This window comes from Ailuropoda melanoleuca, chromosome 15 (genome assembly GCF_002007445.2).
Source record: "Ailuropoda melanoleuca isolate Jingjing chromosome 15, ASM200744v2, whole genome shotgun sequence".
In the NCBI taxonomy this organism is placed as follows: domain Eukaryota; kingdom Metazoa; phylum Chordata; class Mammalia; order Carnivora; family Ursidae; genus Ailuropoda; species Ailuropoda melanoleuca.
Genome location: NC_048232.1, coordinates 1,654,454 through 1,671,259, shown reverse-complemented (window position 1 = coordinate 1,671,259; position 16,806 = coordinate 1,654,454).

The window sequence follows — 16,806 nt, the reverse complement described above, 5'->3', positions numbered from 1 at the left end:
CTCAGAAGGTGCAACTTGGTGAATAACAATATTTATTTTTCCAGAGATCTGCGCATTAACTCCTACTCATAGACAAAGGGCATCTTTATGTGTGTCCAAAGGTATCATGTGCTTACAACAGAGTAATGACATTGAACTTGTCTCAGGATCGGTGGTCAGGTGTGCTGCTTGGCCTCCAGCCTCGAAACCATTAACCATGTGATAACACTCCTTGTCCATGTGTTTATATTATTGACTGATGAAGTTGGAGTCTCTAGTGATTGAAAGGAACTGTAAAAGTAAGGACTAAGTGTTTAAGTCCTAGCTATAGAAGGCTTTCCTATCTGATAAGTTGGCTAAGGGGTCACACCTCATCTTTATCTTTATATATATATATATATATGTAAAAGCTTTTTTCCCCCTCATATGGGCTTATCCACGTTGACTAAACATCGTTCTATCCCCCATGGAACCATGCAAACTAAAATTTATTAATATTTTACAGTATAGTCTACATGAGACAGTGGTCCTAAAATCCACACCTTTTCTTTTTCAGGCAAAATAATCCACACATATTCCAATACTTGGTGTGATGTGTGTGTATGTACAGGATAGTATTTTGGGGTCTCCTACCATCCTAAAAGATGTTCTGTGAACATTTTTGTTATACCGTCACATTTTAATATTTAAAAACAACTAATGTTATACCATATTTATTTCTATAAAATATTAAATGTAAATTGCATTCAACTCATTGTACTACACTGCAAAACCTTTTTGAATACTTATTCTGCCACCCGGTATGTTTGCCAGTCCTTTGGATATAATGTCATCTAGGGGTTGAATAAGCAGGACCTCTATGCTTCAATCAAATATTTAGAACAGCATAAAGAGGAGGGCACTCAGAAGAGTCTCCGTGCTAGGGTAACCTGCGGCTATCCCAGGTGGACATCAACCCCCTGCTGCCGGGTCACGGCTCAGCCGGCTGCACATCCCCGTGGCAACCGTCCTATAGCCCATGCTGCTGTATTCGGAATCATCTCCAATCCTTTCCCACCATTCCTTAGCTTGATAAATAGTCTCTTTCTAATTGTTCACATTTATAACACTACTGCATATCTTACACAAATGCACAAAGTTGGAAACGGCTGAAAAAGTCAGGCAGCCCTCCATGTAGGAAACACGGATGAGTTCTAACATCCTGGGGTAAGGAAGCTTGATATGGCCAAGAGAGACACATAAACATCAGATCAGTCTGTCCTTCCTCCGAAGCCGTACGTGCTAAGCCGGACGGTTCACCTGTGACCGCAGGTAAAGACGTGTGCGTGGCTGTATCAGTGCAAGGTTTTAACGAGTGTGTGCTTGCTTTTCTTCATTACAGAAGCAATGTGCGTGTGTAGTCTCGCTGGAGAAAAACCAAATCAATCAAAACACGGAGGCGAGAACGTAAGACGTTTCTTCACTGCACAATCCCACGGCTCGTTTTCTAAAAGTCAGCACCACTAATTGTTTGATGTGTTTCTTTATCTAGGTTTTTCAAAGCATTTACACGTCTATAAGCATATAGAACTGCACAGTGTTTGTCCTCAAACGCATGTTAAACCCGATGTATGATCCACGTAGTTGTCGTTTTAGTCCTATAAAATAAGATTTTTGAGACTTCCGAAGACGTTTGGTAACCAGGGGTAGACGTGTGTGTGTGACTCAACCATTACTCTACAATCCAAAATGTTATTTTAAAGATTTATTTATTATTTATTTATTTATTATCAGTTTATTTATTTGAGAGAGAATGTGAGCAAGGGAAGAACAGAGGCAGAGGGACAAGCAGACTCCACACTGAGCATGGAGCCCAGTGCAGGGGTGAATCCCACAACCCTGAGATCATGTCCGGAGCCGAATTCAAAAAGTCAGACACTTAACTGACTGAGCCACCCAGGTGCCCCTCCAGTATGTTATTTTAAAAGAAATTAATACTAATTTAAAAACTAAAGAAATTAATGCTATAAGAGGAATTTGTAGTCTGGGGCACCTGAGTGGCTCAGTCGTTCAGCGTCTGCCTTCAGCTCAGATCATGATCCCAGGGTCCTGGGATCGAGCCCCATGTCAGGCTCCCTGCTCCACAGGAAGCCTGCTTCTCCCTCTCCCACTCCCCCTGCTTGTGCTCCCTATCTTGCTGTCTCTCTCTCTGTCAAATAAATAAATAAAATTTTTTAAAAAATAATAAAAAAGAGGAATTTGTAGTATTTCCAAAATAAGCATACCCAGAAAGAAAATTTGATTTATAATTTTTAAATTAAATTTCCATATATTTGATTTTATAAAGCCATATTCCTCATTAGATGTCTTGTTATCAAATGCATACCTCAGAATTTTCTTAAACCAGATTAGTGTTTGCATATATGTGTGTGTGTTTGAGTTTCTATAGCAGACACTTGAATAATAATCGACTTTCTACCGCTTACATGTTCATGCAAACACATTTATTGGGCTTCTAGTATAAAATAAGCAGACTGCTAATCACGTGTTTTCTAAGGAGAAATATTTCCCAGAGCAAAAGGAATCTAATATGACAACATAAATTGTTCCTATTTGGAAAACGCCAATATGTGAAGGTACCATAAAGTGTTACTTCCTACTTCTCACTTAAAGGAGATTATGCACACATATGTTATTCAAGATGGGCCAATTTAAAAAGCAGCCATTTCTGAAGCACTTAGACATATGGTTGACTTGCTTTTGTTTCAAGAACAAATAATAATATTTAGGCTGGCAGACAAATATATTTTTATGTGATCCAATTAATCTGGAAAACATAATTGGTAGTCGTAAAACAAATCTCAGTCAGATAATGAAAGGAAATGCCTAGAGTAAGTCCCCAAATACGTGGACCTCTCCCTGCGTCCAGGCTGGTGAGCTCTAGCCGCTCACAAAGGAGCTAGAGGTGGGGAGACCGGCGCCAGCAAGGTGGTGCTGTAGGAGATCCCATGCCCTCCTCCCACACAGAAACACCAGCTTAGCAATGCAATACAGCTAGAACCCCAACATAACATGAGGAGTCCCTGGAACCCTTGTACACTGTTGATCAGAATGTGAAATAGTGCAGCCTCTACAGAAAATGGCAGGGAGAGTCCTCAAAATATGAAAAATAAACAATCCTCTGATCCAGCGGTCCCACTTCTAAAAGAACTGAAATCAGGATCTCAAAGAGACACCTGCATTCCCAGGTTCATCGCGTCATTATTCACAACAGCCAAGATGTGGAAGCAACCGAAACCCACGGATGGATGATTTGATAAAGGAAATGGGCTGTATACTTGCAATGGGCTCTTTTTCAGCTTTGAAGGAAGGGGGAAATTGTACCACAGGCTACCACATGGATGAACCTGGAGGACATCACGCTGAGTGAAATAAGCCAGTTCCTGGAGGTCAAATACTGCCCTATTCTCCTACATGAGTGTCTAAATCAGTCAAACTCATAAAGAGAGAGTAGAATGATTGTCGCGGGGGCCTGGGGGCCAGGGGAGCAATGGGGAGTTGCTGTTCAACAGGCAGGAAGTTCCAGTCATGTGAGATGAATACTTCTATGGATCCGCTGGATTACGTCATGTCTTAGGTCACAAAAACGGCACCGTGCCCTCAGAACAGAATGAATGGGGTAGATCTCATGCTGTCACGGCAATGAGACCGAGAGCAGGAGAGAAGTGTAAGATGCACAGATGTAGACTACCCCTGGGAAAAGCATGACAGAGGACCGGGGTGTGAAAAACAGAGAGAGGGACACGGGGGACAAACTTCTATTGATAGCGAACTTACCATTTTCCTCACCGTGCAGCCAGTTTGGGGCAAGAGATACAACAGCAATAGATTTGTCCTGGTGTCCTCGTGCCACTTCATGCTTCAAAGTTGACTGGGACAACATCTCCTATGCCACATCTCCTTCTACCGGACACCACCTTTCCATCATGGTGGGCCCATGCGCTTGGGTCTGGGCAGACCTGTGGCTTTGAGCAGAGCACCACAGAAGCGATGCTGTGTGACTTGAGCTGAGTCACAGAGGCAGGGCAACCTCCGTCTCAGCCACAGGGGAGGACACAGCACTACAAGAGGACCTGTCCACATCGAAGAGGCAGGAACACCTTCTAGCCGCCATGTTGTCAGCAGACCACATGTCCAGGGGTTGATGCTAATCATCCCTGCCCAGGCTGGAGACATGTCAGTGAAGAAGAAAATTCAGTGACCCCAGCTACCCCAAGTCTAAAACACATGGCACTGGCTTTGCACCAGGTGGCGGAGAGAAGCTAGGAGCTATTAGTGAGAGGAGGACACCCTCACAGGAGGTGTGAGTGGAAATCCAGAAGGTTCCAAGGAGGCCATCAGTGAGGGCTGGGAGGAAATTGAGGAACAACGGTCATGAATCGGGAAAACAGCCCCTCATCAGGATATGGTGGAGGGTGACAGCTGCCATGTGAGCTAACACAGATGGTAACTCAATGGTGTGGCTAAGGGGACTTGAGCAGCAAGTTGGGGAGACATTTCTTCTCACTGCTCTTGGCAAAATATCAGTAGAAAGAGGAGCAAAGAAAACTATTCAGATTTCAGGTGGAATCTTCTAGAAATAAATGAGCCAGAACTTGTGGCGTCTGGAAATCAAACTACATCTCATTCCCAGTCTCCCCTTCAGAGAAAGATAGGACCTCAGAAGAAAGACGAGAAAAATATGGCCCTGGGGATGCCTGTGGGGCCAATAGCTTGCCTGTAAACCTACTTCCAACCTCAGAAAGACTGAAGTTCTCACCTCACAGGCCCTTCACAAGGACAACATCCTTCTGAGATACGAGGGCCTGGCTCCTAGGCACTCTCTGTTAGAGGCTGTTAGACGCAGGGCTCCTCAGAAGACAAGGGTCCTGTCCCGCAGCCTCTTCACAGGGAGCCCAGGACAGAGGAGGCCTGTCTCAGGGCCAGGGATCCAGCTTTGGCTCATAGAGTGAATCCTGTATCTTCTAAAAATCACACAAAATTTGTAGAGAAACCGACCAGTGCAGGTAAAACCAATGGAACTTAAAGTGAACAGAGATAATAGAAAACTAAAAAGAAACTGGCCTCTCCCTCCCCAAACCCATCATGGCAGGAAGCAGCTAACAAGGCCAGTCATGGCAAACACGGCCACTTCCTACACTGTCTGGGAGCACACACGATGCTTGTGGAGCTCGGCCAGTAAGCTTCTCAGTCATCTGTTACACGTCAGCAACGACCAGAGCAGGAACTGAATCTTCCGCTGATACTGATTTAATGAAAAGGGTCCAAGTGATTCTGGCTCCAGCCCTAGTCTCAGGGCGGGGCGGCGGGGGGGAGGGTCTCGCCCACCCAGTGCAGAAGACAACTCAAGGTATCAACAGAGTTGAGTGCGAACTTCCTCCAATCCTGATGGCTCCCGGCCCGGAAGGGATGTTCAGTGGTCAGGTTCAATCACAAATATTCTGCCATGTCACACACACACAGAGTTGGAGAGGCTTCAGGAACCAAATGCAAAAACGGGTCAAAGAAAAACACATTAGTCTTTCTTAACAGTGCATAACAAAATATTTCTGCATGCACAGCACCCTACTTACATTTCTATCATTTTTTTTAAAGATTTTATTTATTTTTTGGAGAGAGAGAGAAAGAGAGAGCATGCATGAGCAGGGGGCAGGAGCAGAAGGAGAAGGAGAAGCAGACTCCCCGCTGAGCAGGGAGCCCGATGAAGGACTCGATCCCAGGACCCTGGGATCACGACCTGAGATGAAGGCAGACGCCTCACCGATGGAGCCATGTCTGTCATTTCTAATAAATATTTTGAATAAATGAATGAAGTCATTTTTATATGAAATTGTTAAAATTCAATATAGTTCCATCTCCTTATGGCTCATGAAATGCAACTAGAGTAGGAAAAAGAATCTGTTTACTGTGAACATGACCTTCAGTTTTCGTTAAGTTACATGTTGGACTGAATTTTTCACCCTTTGGAGTACATTTTGCTCTTGTGTGAAGTTTTAGAGATGTGTACACCCTGGCTAGCTGGTATTATGTGAACGTGTGCCTGTCTGTGGATGGATGCAATCAGCTGACCGGCAACACCACCTAGCATGTGACAGGGACCCAACATGTGTCGAGAACAGCCTGCCTCGGTCCAGGTTCCGTGATGGGCTCATCTCTTTTGTGTCCAAGAAGATGTGCAAATAATAACTCAATATTTTTAATGGTTTCATGTGCCAATGCTATTATCCAGAGGCACGATCCAACACCAGTCTGTATCATTACCTATTTTTGTATAATCACTCAGCAAAAGCCGACAGTTAGAATTACTGAGGGAAGTTGTGATAAGGAGAATAATAATTCTTCAACGTTATGCATTTTGGCATTGGTTTTGATATGTGCACCTGCCAACAATTACTTTTCAGCCCAGAGAAAAGCTTCACACTAATTACACGATCCATGGTTGAGAGAGGGCCCTCTGCCCCCCTCCCTACCTTATCAGATCAAACAGTCCCCAAATTCACAGGCAGAGGTCTGTGAATGTGTATTTGCTCACGAATGACACTGCAATGGACGGTTCACAGAGCATTCCACATAGTGGGTGCTAGAGAAAGAACTGCTGAATTATTTAATGCATTTTTTCTCCATGGTGTTGTGAATGTGCTCAGTTTACTACGACGAGTGAAAAACTCATTTGAGCACAAAACAACTCAATTTGGTTGTAGAATCTCTGCTTTGGCTTTAGGATTTGTCCTGTTCTCGGCCTCCACATGTCTCCTCTGCCTGGACGTGTGGTAACCTCTGCCTCCATCCAGGCGCAGACCAGTTCCAGGTCCGGAGGGATACAGACAACTCTCTCGACAACAGCCAGCTAAAATCATGGAATTGGGTTTTAGGCATCAGCCAAGGTGTTAGTTTTGTTGTGGGGTGGTGGTTTTCCTTCTAGTAAAGCCACACTTCTTTTTTCTAACAGGGCCACTGCTCACCTCCTGATTCTAGAAGGATTTTTGTGACTGTACTGGAAAGTACTGGAAGGATAGTGTACCATCAGCACCCACAGGACCAAGTCCCACCGCCCAACATCACCGCATCCTCTCCCAGGGCATCGGAGTGGCCAGCACCCGTCAGCAGAGAATGTCACGTTAGTATATCAAACGTTTCGTACAGAAAATAACTTAATTCTCAACAGCTAAAAACTGCACCTTTCGAATTTTTGACTTTTCTACCAATCTATTTCCATCCATACAGCATACGTACAATCAGCTTCCATAACGCAGGAGTGCTTGCTGAATCCACAAGGAAACTTCCCATCCAAACTGGCCTGAACTCAAGTTCCGTTCATGGGCCCGTCCCTTTGAGAAGAACGAGGCCCACCGATGGGGGCTGAGGACATACGGATGGACGAAATGACTCTCCTTCTTCAAGGACCTCTCTGTGCCGGGGGGAGGGCATCCGCATAGGCAGTTACAAACCCCCGCCCCCCGCAACACTGCGCGATGCAGCCAGCCTGGGCGCGAGCACCGCAAGCCTCCGTGATGCCCCAGGAGCTTGTCTGGGTGCTGGGTGCCCGCGAAGGGAGGACCCAGAGACACCCGCCGTCTCCGTCTGCACGGGGACACGGGTTGCTGGCTGGCCCCTGCGAGGAGGTAGCAAAAGTAAGCGTTCCTGACGCTCCTTAAGGTAGAATGTGGGAGGTGGAGCGCACAGCCACTGACCGTGGACGTGAAATAAACGGGGAGGAGCTCTGGATGCTGGGTCAGGAGTCCTCGGCAGGGTATGCAGAGTGTGCGAACGGGCTGTGGGTAGAAGTCACCCGTACCTCGCGAGCACGGGCCCCGTGACTCAGGGTAACCTCGGTGATGGCAAAATCCCGGGCGACCTGATGTCATCTTGTTCTTCGTTCTGTTTCCTTTCACAACAAAACGCTTCACCAGACAGTCTGGTAACAGCATGTGATAGGCACTCTGCCCTCCGTGGCTCCTCGCCGTGGTGGCTCCGTGGACAGCCACGAAGGCCACGGGCGGGGGGCCTGGAGCCAGCGTGCGGTGGCGGAGGGTCAGATGAGGAGCGAGTCCCACCGAGCAGATGCTAGAAATACGCCCAATCAGCAGATACTGTTCTCCCGAGTTTGAACTGTGGGTGTTATTAACAGAGAAGCCGTAAGGACAGCGGAGACGGAGGCTGTGTGGTTACACACACGGGACCTCACACCTCCCCTCAAGCTGGAGTCTGTTATCGTACAGAGCGTTCCGTGTTCAGAATCAGCCTGCTGCATTCAAAGACGTTCGAACTTCCAGAAGTTTCCGGTCAGGTGACAGACGGTTCGGGAATACTTGCAGGAGGCTGTTTCGTGCTGTGCACCGATGTCTGAAAATTATCTTACTGTTCTAAAAATACGCCTGATGTATGCGCTCTAAAAAGGTATCACTCTCATGGATAAATTGGCTAAAATCATCTTCATTGTTCGCAGATCTCGGCAGCAGAAGCAGCTTAAAGAATTTGCCGGCTACTGCAATCAGACACAAAAAGGGAGATTGTCTTCCCCTGATAACGACGCGTGAGAAGCCAAGGGAGCCCTTCCATCTACTGGAAGTCTCAAAAATGTTATTAGGGTCGCACTTATTTTGAAGGTCATATTTCAGCAAAATGTAAAAGTTACATTTGATACACTAAATCAGTGAAATAAGTAAATATTACAAATCTATTTTGAAAAAATATCTGCCTTAGTAATTATTATTGATGCATTTTAAAAATCCTATATGGCACTTTACCATCCGCACAATACAGAACAATAAATGTCACACTCGGTGAAAACACAGCTCAAAAATGGAATTTGCAGTTAGAAAAAACTACCTTAAATTCTCTTTCCTTTTGTCTGACCGTAGCCTTGTTTCCTGGTGTGCACGTAGCATGCACGGAAAGCGTGGGCATTCGTGCCATGGCAGGAGAGCCCACGTTTCGTGCTCTCTCCCATAGTGTGTCTGTATGCATCACTCCAGAACTAACTGTCCCCTCTTATCATTTTTCTCTGTCCCAGACCCACTGAGCCCGATCATTCACTGCTGCCTTGGAGCCTGGGCACGATGTGACTGCAGACAGATCCCCAACACCCACAGCTTGGGACCCGAGGTGCTGTTCGCAGCTCTGCCCACTGCAAGTTCTTCTCCCTTCTGCTTCTCAGGGGCACCTGTCAGCAGGGCGAGCTATCACAGCAGCTCACCCATAGATGTCCGTACCATGATTTGAAAACAAAAGAACTTTGGAGGATAATTTGGGAAAGAGGACAAGTTTGCAAAGAGAAAGATCAGTTTGGGGCTTTGTAAACACCTGCAGAGAGAGACGATCTTACTCAGTATGCCCACTGGTTTCCCTCCTGAAGTCCAAGTGTAAAACTCACAGGACGCACATGTCCCAACTTCTTCATGAATCACAGGTTTATCTGCACTCATTTTGCTTTGGGTAACAAGATGATTTAAGTGAGCTAAAATTAAACGTTACCTTCCCTCCAACGCCGAAGTCCTTCTGATTATTTTAATAACATGCAAATTGCATCTTTAAAACTCAAAGTACATAATCACCTGAGAATGCCAGTAAGAATTCAACTTATTAATTACATTAAAATTTATTCTATTAATTAAAGCTGACTCCTTGCAATTATAAACCTGCAAATAAAGCTTCCGTGAGAAAAACGAAGGCATGATTACAACATGAACGCTTTAGTTGCTTTTAAGTTTATTTATTAATTCGTTAATACACACAGATGGTTTCGCGAGACGCCTCCCGTGACTTATTAGTGCCGACCTGTCTGGGCCAACTAGTAACGCGAGGACACAAAGGAGGTTGTAACCACAATGGAGAAAGAAAGGCCCTTCGCACGACTGTTTTCTGTGCTGGTCTTCATGTCAGGTTCCTATGTGGGCAAAGCTGCAGCGGGGGACAGCGGAGGGTCCGGGGTCCAGAGCCAGGCATCGGGACAGATGACCTTAATTTTCTCCCAAGTGTCTGCACTTGGACAATCCAAGGATTGTTCTCACCAAGACTGTGTATTCCCTCTGGGAGGACGAGTGGAGAGATGGTAATTATTGGAGGGCACGGAGAAGCTTCCAGAGTTTTGCAATGGGTATCGCTCTCCTAAGAGCTGAGCGTTCAGTAGTCAATCAAGTAGCTATAATTTTAGAGCACATTTAACTGAAATAAAACATGGAAGCCTTAGCTGCCCACATAAATATTCAGGATGAAGTTTCAAAACTGCATGCATGCCCCTCCACAGACCAGCCCCAGTTCATCAGTCATAGAGGAAAGCAAGACCACACAAAGTCTTGTATTAGACACAGAGAGTTGAGAAAAGGATGTTGATCCAAGGAAAAGAAAACCAGCTCAGCGTGTCTTAGAGATCTTTGCTCCATGGAGCGGGCTGTGGACCATTAGGGGAGTCTCCTGGCTGAGTCCTCACGTGTCCCCTGCATGTGGCGGGGAACATTACTGCTGACTAGTAACCCCCAGGGACGGTTAGCTAAAAGGCATAGGTCAGGCTGACAAGGAGGAGACAGGAGCCTCTGAAGGCTCTGGGCACAGGTCCTTCCTGCCCTCCTGGCCTCTGGTGGCCCCAGCACTCCATCCCCGCCTCTGTGTCCACATGCCCTGTGTCTCCCCACCTCCTCCCCTCTGGGCACATCCGTCTCCAAGTCCAAATTCCCCCTTTCATAAGACACCAGTTCATTTTAGCTTAGGTCCCAACCTAATGACCCCATCTTAACTTGTTTACCTCTGTAAAGACCCTATTTCCAATAAGGTCACACAGTGTGAGGTACTAGGGAGCAGATACTTCAACATATTTTGGGGGTTTGGGGGCACACGTGGTATTACGTTGATTGGGCTGCCATAACAAAGCACCACAGGCGGGTGGTTTAAACCACATGAATTTGTTTTCACATCCTGGAGGCGGGGAGCCCCAGGTGGCAGGCGTGGGCAGGGCTGGTGTCTCCCAAGGCCTCCCTCCTGGGCATGCGGATGCTGACCCCTCCCCGGGTCCTCACATGGTCGTCCCTCTGCTCCCCGGGTCCTCATGTGGTCGTCCCTCTGCACGTGTCTGTGTCCTGAACTCCTCTGCACGTGTCCGTGTCCTGAACTCCTCTTCTATCAGACTGGATTAAGGCCTCACACTAATGACCTCCATGAGAGCCCACTCCATGCTCAAGCCCGAACTGCATCTTAAAACCTATTTTGGTGAAAATATATAAATCAAGAGTGAATGAGAGAACATCACTGTAAGGTGGAGAACAGTGCTTGTAAAGCCATAGAGGCATTCCGATTTTCAAATAAAATTACTCGCTCCTTAATTGTGTAGACATCTTCCTTAGGTCTTTCTTAAATTCGTATTTCACACACGTAGGTATTTAAAGAAACTGAGCTCTACTTGAACTTCTCTGTCTTCCCACCCAGAAAAGTCCTTATGTGCTGAGTCAGAATCACATTAGATCACAACCTAACCGAACTCTGTCACAGAAAGTCAGTGCAAGACCACTGTCCTCTAAATGTGATGAATGTGGTCGGCCTTGAACCGAGCGCCGCACACCCTGCAGCCGTCTGGTGGGGCTGCTGCTTAAGCAAGGCCGAGCCACGTGCACAGCCACACGCAGGGCCACGTGCAGGTACAACAGGCACTGTTCTCGGGTCGGGTCCCATCAGGTTACAAACTACACCAGTGCTGCTGTCCATCCCATTCCAAAGTCAGGATCATTGCTACTCACTCTTTGAATCAAATCATCAATATTTTAAAATCGTAAGATCAAAAAGCATGGAGGTGTGTATTTTAACTCTTTCCTATTTCCTGTTTCACTCCTCGAATGACCTTTGGATCCCTCAGTGTTCCCGACACGAGCATCGTTGGGACGGACGTTGCTCTTAAACTGCAATGCTGCTCAGAGCTCGCCAGCTGCAGCTTGGATCTCGGGAATTATGATCAGTCCGTCCGAGTTCTGTCCTTTCCCAGCGTCTGGAAATGACGTGGACACAGCTCTGGGCGAGTCCATCTCTAAGTCCCCGTCGGCTGGAGACAGCCAGCTCACCCGAGCCATGAGCCCTTCCCAGGGCAGGAGGCCCAGCGCCCCCCAGCTCAGGCGGGCACCCCTCCAGCCCGTTCTGGCTTCCCGGCTCCCAGACTCTGCGTCACCTTCAGAGTCTCCCCCCACATCCCCCCAGACGCCTCACTCCCCATGGGCCCCTACATGCACCTCCGTGTCCCGGGACGCAGATTTGTGACGATGCCTCTGAGTCCCAGGAGTCTGGCTGGTGGAGTGGGTATAATGCTGAGTTAGCAATCATGTGTGGCTTACTTTATAGGCAAGGAAAGAAAGACAATATTTGAAACACATTTCACTCCCATTAGCATTTTTTTTTTTATCTTTCAGAAAGTTCTTGCCGAAATAAGCATGGATGAGAAACTGCTGTATGAGGAGGAAATAAAAAGCTCCCGTAAAATGAAGGACACGCTGTCGGAAACAGATGAAGGCTGATGTCATTTCAGTGAGGATCCTCCTAGGGCCTCATGGTCTCCTCAAACGCCTGATTAATTCGGTCGTGTGTGAAGGATCGTGGGTGCCCAGGTGTCATTCCCACTGTGGGGGCCTTACAGACATCCTCCATTCCCCCTGGTCGATCGGAAGGCCCCAGACTCCTTGCAGGCCTGAGGATTTTTACACTGGAATTAATCTTTCAAACACTCTTGGGAATTTGCTCTGTTTTTATTGTTATCTGTTGTCTTGTTTTGTTTTGTTTCTTTCTTCAAATACTGAGACGGGATGGTAGTTCCTTGTTTTTTGCCAAAGGATGGCCTCCCTTACTAAAATTTTTCATAGCATCTTACAAATTCAGTATTGATTGCTTTTGATTAAAAACAGGAGAAACAAGGCTTCATGCACTCTTGCCCGTGATTAAAAGACACAGGAAAAGGTTGGCAGCAGTGGTGCAGTGGCAAAGCTCTGTTTTTAAAATCATACACATTCATTAATAAAGGTTGGCCTGCCAGTAGCAGCACTGATTCAGTTCTGGAGCTGAGGCCTGCAAGCTAACCCGGGGAGGGTGAGTTCTCCCCCAACAGGTGCACAGACGTTTGGGTCGGGGGGTCGGGGTTGAATACAGGTGGAGGTCCATCCCTATATTTGCATCCATCATTTACTCGGGGCAGAAGTATCGTTTGGGGCCATACTGCCCACTATATAAGCATGAGCCATATAAGTGGCTACTGAAATTTGAATTTATTAAGCTTAAGTTAAATCAGAAATAAATAAAATGTAGTTTCTCTGTTGCACTAGCCACATTTCAAGTGCTCAAAAGCCACGTGTGGCTAGTGACTGTGGTGTGAATAGAGCCTTTCCATCATCATAGAAAGTTCTATGGGGCGTTCCTGTCCTAGATGAGTAAATGTTGAGACAGGACCAGACCCAGACCCTTGCCTCTGAGGCCCACGTTTATGAAAATACGTTTGGGGAACAAAGGTGTCTGCAGCCAGTATCAGATGCCAGGAGGGTAAATGAAGGCATTTTAAAAGAAAATTCATCCTGGGCCGTGGGGAATCTCCAGTGGAGGTCAGATTCCAAGTGGGACTTAATGCTGGTTCATGGAAGCTGCAGCTGGGCCCCCTTCAGATGGGGCGTGTTGGGCAGTCACTGGACAGAACGGTCCGCCAGTGAGTGAGAAGATGTATCAGGGAGGTCGTGACCCATGCACCATGCGTGAGAAGCAAGTCAAGCTGGGTCACGGCCGAGTGGGAGCTGAACCTTGGCGGCTGTGTAACAGCCCCCACCTCTTGGACACCCAGACGGGGTGCCCACGTAGTACACAAGGTTTTGAACTTGCCAGACGTCAACCTGGAGGTCAGCAATAGGGGATGGCAGGCCGTAGACATCAGCCTTTTTTGGGTCCGAGTAGAGAAGTCAGGGAAACAAATACAGCCGTGCCCTGTTAAAACTACTCTCTGCATTTCACGGATCGGCAAGAGCTCACCACTGCTTTATTTTTCGTGTCCTAATTAGACTCCAGCAGGACATGGTGCTGGCTTATGTAGATACATGACAGTTACACTTTATCTAAGTGATACGTAGGGCAGGAAATGCATTTGTCACTTCCTGAGCTGTTAGCGAGGCCAGATGACAAAAAACTGCTGATCTGTTTATCAGCCCTCTGTGTTTCTGTCATTTCACTTGGAATCAGCACAGAGAAATGGGTTATTCCTTAAGTAGCACTGAAACTTGTAAGCTGGGATATTGGAATTACCTACAAATTGTGCAGTGCATTGAGGTAAGGGTAGCTACCATAGCCCACAACCTCAGGGTTGAGCACAGCAGAGGAGAGAGGTGAAGGGCGCTTTGCTCCCAAGGTCATTCAGGGACCCAGCCGGTCGGCTGGACTGCATTGTTCTGGAAGGTAAGACCAGCAGACAGACGAAGAAGTTGGGATTGGGCGGCCAGTGTGGGAGTCAGTGGAGATTGTGATGTGTCATTTCTGCCTTGGTCCTTTGGGAGACTCCGTCTCTTGGCCCTGTTGGTCACACGGCCAATGCAAGTGGCTGCTCCACCTGCCCTGTGCTCAGACCAGAATGTGTTCAGGGGGACGTGCACAGAACACCTTTTCTGCTACACGCAATGCCACCTCACACCCGATACCAAATCAATTCCAGATGGAAGAAAGGAGTCCTATAAATACAAAACTATAAAAATAACACTGGATAGATACTTGAGATTTTAAAAATAATCCAAAGATAGAAAAGACTTTTTAAGACTGGCAAAATACCCAGAAGATAAGAAAGAATACTGATAAATCCAACCATGTAAAGATCAAAAATTTTCTTACAGGATAAAAGCCACCTTAAGCAAAGTCAAAAGACAAGTGACAACTCAAATAACTCAATCTGCAATATGTGTTTATTGATTAGAGCTAATTTAATGATACGCCAAAGGTCCTGTAAATTATTTGGGAAAAAATCCAACAACATTAAAAAAGAAAAAAAGAAGTTAAGACGGCATGAGCTCGAAGGATATAAATAGAAATGGCTCTTAAACTTTTGATAAGTTTCCATAAGAAATGAAAATTAAAACTATGCCAAGAAGCCATTTTCTTTGGTTCCCGGAAGCAGGACACACCATACTTGGTAGAAATTTGAGCTGATAATCTCTACAAAGGATGTTATTAATAGCTTTCAGAAATACAAACACACATCATGCATCTGGACTTTTTTTTCTGTCTCACTCACGGGAAACGGCAAATGTGCATGTTAGTTCATCGTCCATCATTTCTAATATTGGAAGCACCCTACTTGTACATCGGTAGAAAACATTAAATGTACTGTTTTATCTACACAATGGGATACTACGCACGTGTAAGGAGTGAGAAAGCTTTTATTATATTTACATGCATTTGATATAAAGNGCACTGAAACTTGTAAGCTGGGATATTGGAATTACCTACAAATTGTGCAGTGCATTGAGGTAAGGGTAGCTACCATAGCCCACAACCTCAGGGTTGAGCACAGCAGAGGAGAGAGGTGAAGGGCGCTCTGCTCCCAAGGTCATTCAGGGACCCAGCCGGTCGGCTGGACTGCATTGTTCTGGAAGGTAAGACCAGCAGACAGACGAAGAAGTTGGGATTGGGCGGCCAGTGTGGGAGTCAGGTTGGAGATCGTGATGTGTCATTTCTGCCTTGGTCCTTTGGGAGACTCCGTCTCTTGGCCCTGTTGGTCACACGGCCAATNCGTGGGGAAGGGTATGGGTTTACACCCTGTTCCCTCTTACAGTTTCTAAATGTGAACTCAAAAAATTTCACTGTGCTTACTTGTCCTTGTAAAAGAGATGAAACATCTAGGTAAGAAATAGTACTCTCATTGTCAACATCTGTATTTTGGGGCTCNAGATGTATCAGGGAGGTCGTGACCCATGCACCATGCGTGAGAAGCAAGTCAAGCTGGGTCACGGCCGAGTGGGAGCTGAACCTTGGCGGCTGTGTAACAGCCCCCACNCATCTGCGAGATGGAAAAGGGGGAACCCATACGAGAGGGCCATCCTGGAGACCCCCGGTGGGGCTGCACCCCGACGCATTTCAACCTCCCCGCTCCCACCTTGCACCCCATGAGCCAATCGTCACTGTGCATCCTGTGTGGGAATCTGTAGAAAACAGGGTATTATGGGACATGGCAAACACTCGGAAGTGGAATAATGGAATGGGACTCCCTCACGCCCATGACACAGCTTCAGCACGATCAGCTCACAGCCAACATCACGTCATTGTTACTCTCACACATTATAAAGCAAACCCTGTATGTCCTGTTCTTGCATCTGCAACAACGCAGCGAGCATATCTAAGGGCTAGGAACTCTTCCCAAAAGCAATCTTCACTCCACGTGCACACCTAAACTTGAACAATACTTTCTGAGTCATATCAAATATTTTATCAATGTTCAAATTTCCAAATTATCTTAGAACTTTCTATCGTCTGCTTGTTGTCACCAGTAGCCAAGTGAGATTCATACATTGAAATCAGTTGTATTTCTGAAGTGTCTTCTCATTTATAAGTTCCTCTTCCAGGGCGCCTGGGTGACTCAGTTGGTTAAGTGTCCAACTCTTGGTTTTGGCTCAGGTCATAGTCTCAGGGTCCTGGAATCGAGCCTCGTGTCAGGCTCCACGCTCAGTGGGGGGTCTGCTTGAGATTCTCTCTCTCTCTCCCTCTGCAACCCTCCTCTAAAATAAATAAATAAATAATAAAATATTTAGAAAAATAACTTTCTCTTCCATCTCTCTTCCATCTCTTTCATCTCCAGCT